The 5,600-nt window shown below is 42.2% G+C and overlaps 1 non-coding gene across 1 annotated transcript; it reads left to right on the forward strand.

The window, feature by feature from the left end:
• Window positions 1–5,123: 5,123 nt before the first annotated feature.
• On the forward strand, window positions 5,124–5,196 carry TRNAV-AAC (transfer RNA valine (anticodon AAC)). The gene has a single exon. It is a non-coding gene; the product is annotated as a tRNA-Val (tRNA).
• Window positions 5,197–5,600: the final 404 nt, after the last annotated feature.

Here is a 5,600-nt window from a genome sequence, read left to right on the forward strand (position 1 = left end):
TATTTTACTAAAATTGATAGAATGGTATCTAGGTTTCTCTGGGGCTATCATCGCTCAAGGCGTGCCTTGAAATGGTGTACTCTGCCAAGTTTAAGAGGCGGCTGAAGAGTTCCTAATTTCCGGCTGTATTATTGGCTTATTTTTTTGAGACATATGGGCATATTACTTTTTAGAGATGTTATCTTATCTTTGAAGAGCCAATTTATCCTCAGTTTATGAACTACTGTTAGGTGATAAAGTATCACAAAGCTTGGTAAAAATCTTAGAACCCAGCTATTATAAAAAAAACAAATTCAAAACTATTTTAGCGTTACTTATTGTTTGGCGACAAATAAGGAAGAAAATGTTAGGCTTAAAAGATTTTCACTACTATTCTCCTATTTTAAACAATCATAGCTTGCCAGCAGTTTTTCATGATCAAATTATCACAAGATGGTATCAATCCGGCATTTCCGTATTTGGAGATTTATATCAAGATTCTAAACGTATGTCTTTTGTAGATCTCCGAGGTAAATATAGTTTGTCTAAAAGTGATTTTTTTAAGTACCTTCAGATCCGGAGTTTTTTAGAATCTAAAGGCCTTCTTGATCATAGCTGTATGGATAAAAATCCTATTTTAGAAATAAGTAAGAAAGTAAAAAAAATAGGCTTAGTTTACGCTACTGCAATTAATCAACTTGAAGACGATCTTTTATCAATAGAGAGCAAATGGAAAAGGAAACTTGAACTTGAGAGCGTTGATATTGGAAGATCTATTGAATTATTAATTAAGATCCTGTTTAACGGCTCACTTCAAAGTCAACATTACATGTCAATCTTTGATTTATATTATTCTCCTATCAATATAGCGAGATGGAAAACAGATGCTGATGATAGCTGTAACCGATGTGACGAGACCGGGGCTGATTCTATTCACATGTTTTTTAAATGCAGGAAACTTTCACGATTTATTGCTGATATAGAAATTTTTATTAATAATTGCTTAAAACTTGATGTAAAGTTAACCCCTGAATTAGTATTGTTAGGTATACAAATGGATCACATCGGTACCAGATCGACAACCGAAGAAGCTTTTTTGTTTATCTGTATGTCAATTTTTCGTTACTGTATTACTTCTAGATGGATTGATGTTGAACCTTCAATTTTTCATCATTGGCGTTCCAAATTGCTCTCTATTTATCGTCTATAAATCGCAATGTATAAACTTAAAGGGATAAAAAGAACTTCACTGGGATTAAAAATATGGGAACCTGTAATCAATTGGATTTAATGTGATTTATTTAAGTACCTTATATCAATTGCCTGTTTTTTTTAAAAATATAATGTTTTTTATTTGCTTGGTCTTGATATTCATTTTTGCTCATTGTACAGTTGACTGTTGAAAAAAATGCAAAATAAAATGAAATTAAAAAAAAAGACTTTGACGTTGTGTTTTAACTTTGGATAAAATTTATCATGAATTCTAGCGGTAAGAAGCCAATATTGGTAAATATGTGCGCTACAAAGAATCCCTAACATACACTGTGCATGCAGTATATTTAACCTGGTGCTTTAATCATAGGATGTTTTAAAGTATTCTGATAAAAATTGAATCGTGCTGAAGACAGCCTTGATTGGTGTTGGATCGATGACCCGGAAGTCTGCACATCTAGCAGACAGAGATAAAGCAGCTTGTCAGCAAGTTTAGCGTTTTCCCTACAGGCGGTGTTTGTTGGCCTGTGGCAGGGTCAGTCACATGTCCTGGATTCCTGGCATTTAATTGAGTCTATCCCAGTTCTGTGCCCCAGTGTTTCTTGTGCCCCACCTGGCACACATCATGTCGGAGGATGGTGATGACATTAACCTTTTGCGCCCCCCTGGAAAAATGTCTGCGGACGCCCATGAGATAGGGGCGTTCATTCAGCGTTCTGCGTTAATCAACCCTGTGCACCAATTATGTAGCAACAGTTGGGCATTTATCACACTGAGGGGTTTATTATCAAGGAGAGGGAAAAGCCCCCCAGCGTGACTTTTCCTGTCCTTGTAAATATCACCCCTTCACTCGCAGCACTATGCGCTGAAGGGGCGTTCCATGAGTGTTGCTGTGGGTGTTAAAGAATAGTAGTTTAGAAACTACTGGTAATAAGCACTGTTCCTGGTGGAAACAAACCTGTTTTCCAAACAATAATGATACTGATTCAAAAGTTAACTCAATTTATCAGTTTATAAGTCAATTAAGTTTTGTAACATAAGAACATATCTTTTGGGATATCAATAATCAAGAGAACCCTTGTGATTTGTTAAAGCACTTTCCAAAAAGTATGGTAATTCAGCTAATTAGACAATCATACTAATACATAGTGCATTCTAACCGAATACTTTCATTATACATCATATGTAGACAAATTGATTTACAATCATCATTCAGTAAATATATTTCCAAAGTATTTTTTCACTTAAGCAGAGCCCAAAAATATGGAACGCTTCACGAATCTGCGTGTCATCCTTGCGCAATGTCTGCGGACGTCCATGAGACAGGGTGTCCCCACGCAACACCCATGGAACAAGCACATCTCCAGATTTACGAGAATACACGAATCTGGAGATGCGTGTGAATGCTATGTCACCCTAGAGGTGGCAGAGCGAAGCGCAACCAGGAGAAATGTTTTAATTTCTCCTCGTTTTCTCCTCTTTCAATGCGTGCTGCGTTCTACAGCACGCGTTGAAAGAGGAAAAAGCCTCTTGAGATTGTTTTTGTGCAGGAAGGGGCCGCTTCCTGCACAAAAACAATCTCCCCATGACGCAGGCACCCTTGCGCCTTGGCGCAGGGACGCCTGCGCCGGCGCATGGCTGCAGTTTGTGCGCCAGCGCAGGGGAAGCACAGAGGTGCGGCATATTCTTGTAAATATGTCGCATCTCTGTGCTTTCCAAACTAACGCAGCACGGCGCAGCAAAATGACTTGCTGCACCGCGCTGCGTTACTTTGTTGTAAATCTGCCCCTTAGAGTTTAAAATTAAAATAAAAATTCTCTGTACATGTGAAGGGATTTTAAATTAAAGGCTAAAAATGAAGTTGGAGCTGCACGAGTCGAGCCAGAGTGATGTGGACGCTGTTGGCCTCACTGAGGCTCTGACGGCTCCGAGGAAGTGACAGAGGCTGGTTTAGGAGCTTAAAAGAAAAGGAGGTGTGGGGGAGCCCAGTTCATGGGCTTATCGCTGAAAAATAAAACTGCAACGATCTCAATAGAATTTTGATTTATGTTTGTGGTTTAACAAAAGTATTTCTTAATTTCTATACATATTTGATGTATTTCTGTAGTTTGAGTATTGTTTTAGTTTAACCTCTTAAGGTCAGTGTTCAGGGCTTCCAATGACCCATCAGTGGGGGAGGGGGCGTCAACAGAAATCAAAAGATTAATAAAAAACCCCTATGTCACTAAGATGTTTAAAATTTTAACCATGTGTTATCCATGCATCGAATATTGGGCCCATCATTAAGTAATCAGTGTCATTAAACTTGAAATTCTATTTTCAAAAGGCGGTGAGAGCGCCGAATCCTAACCACTAGACCACCAGGGAGCGCTGTGCACCCTCCCGTTTCAGCCTTTGATGACTACAAATGTGCAGCTGTGAGTGTGCGTATGTTGGATGGAGGCGCTATTTATATCCACATTCATCCTACTGATGCTTTTACAGAAAACCCCAAAAACAGGAAAGTATCATATAGAAGTTACAAAACTGTAACAGACTACAGCCTAAGGAAACGGACAAAACAAAGACGCATTTAAGAGAGACCGAGGCCTGGGTGACAGGGAAAGGTCCAAGGATCTCCCTTCAGTGAGAGACCTCAGCTGTGCAGCGTTCAGTGATCTGCATTCAGTGAGAGCTACACACGTGCACAGGGAGATCTTATCTGTGCATCGCTCACTGGTGTTCAGTGAGATTCCCATTAGATGTGAGTGTGGTTCACTCAGCTGTGCAGGGTCAGTGACCTGGATTCAGTGAGAGAGGCCATAGCTCAGCAGCCTTCACTCGCACATATTCACTGACGGATATTTCAGCTGTGCAGGGTTCAGGCATGAGCATCAAGTGAGAGCTCACGTGCTCTGATGTTTTCAGTGACATGCAGTCAGTGAGAGTCTGCTGACCTGTGCAGCGATCAGCGAAATGTGCATTGAGTGAGAGATCTCTTACTGCAGCCCACGGTGATGTGCATTCAGTGAGAGACGATGCTTGAGCAGCATTGAGTACTGTGCATTCAGTGAGAGGCGATGCTTGTGCAGCATTGAGTACTGTGCATCCAGTGAGAGGCGATGCTTGTGCAGCATTGAGTACTGTGCATCCAGTGAGAGGCGATGCTTGTGCAGCATTGAGTACTGTGCATCCAGTGAGAGGCGATGCTTCTGCAGCCTTGAGTACTGTGCATTTCAGTGAGAGGCGATGCTTGTGCAGCATTGAGTGCTGTGCATTCAGTGAGAGGTGATGCTTGTGCAGCCTTGAGTACTGTGCATTCAGTGAGAGGCGATGCTTGTGCAGCATTGAGTGCTGTGCATTCAGTGAGAGGCGATGCTTGTGCAGCATTGAGTACTGTGCATCCAGTGAGAGGCGATGCTTCTGCAGCCTTGAGTACTGTGCATTCAGTGAGAGGCGATGCTTGTGCAGCATTGAGTGCTGTGCATTCAGTGAGCGGCGATGCTTGTGCAGCCTTGAGTACTGTGCATTCAGTGAGAGGCGATGCTTGTGCAGCATTGAGTACTGTGCATTCAGTGAGAGGCGATGCTTGTGCAGCATTGAGTGCTGTGCATTCAGTGAGAGGCGATGCTTGCGCAGCATTGAGTACTGTGCATTCAGTGAGAGGCGATGCTTGTGCAGCATTGAGTACTGTGCATCCAGTGAGAGGCGATGCTTGTGCAGCCTTGAGTACTGTGCATTCAGTGAGAGGCGATGCTTGTGCAGCCTTGAGTACTGTGCATTCAGTGAGAGGCGATGCTTGTGCAGCATTGAGTGCTGTGCGTTCAGTGAGAGGCGATGCTTGTGCACCCTTGAGTTCATGTATTCAGTGAGAGAACGGTAGAAAAACTTCCATTCCACCGCTGCTGTCCAGCTGCCTCCGGGGCTCTCTGCTCATTGTGCACCTTCCATGAGTTACCGTAGTGTAGTGGTTATCACGTTCGCCTAACACGCGAAAGGTCCCCGGTTCGAGACCGGGCGGAAACACTTTTTTCCTTTGAAAAAAGTAACTCACAACAGTTAATTACTTTATTATTAGAATGTAATCCAAGTTGTGGCAACAAAGTAAAAGTTCTGGAAATAAAAAGTGGGGTCAGATGGAAAACAATTCCCCCTCCCTAGTGGAGAAATCATCTTGACACATTGTTACAAACAGTGTATCAGGTGTTCCACCGAAAAGCGAGCAGACAAGCATAAGGGTAATAAAATATAAACTGGTGTCAAAGCTCGACACGGCCCCCTGGCAGCACTGGCAGGACGTGTGGTTTGGTATAAATTAGAAGTTTGCTTGTGATCAGAGGGCTTTGCCTACGTTTTCAATCACTGAGAGACCATAAATGTATTAAATGCAGAATTTTGGGCGTCACAGTTAGCCGCGTGGGCAGAAAGCA

The sequence above is a fragment of the Lissotriton vulgaris genome, chromosome 1_1 (genome assembly GCF_964263255.1).
Source record: "Lissotriton vulgaris chromosome 1_1, aLisVul1.2, whole genome shotgun sequence".
NCBI lineage: Eukaryota > Metazoa > Chordata > Amphibia > Caudata > Salamandridae > Lissotriton > Lissotriton vulgaris.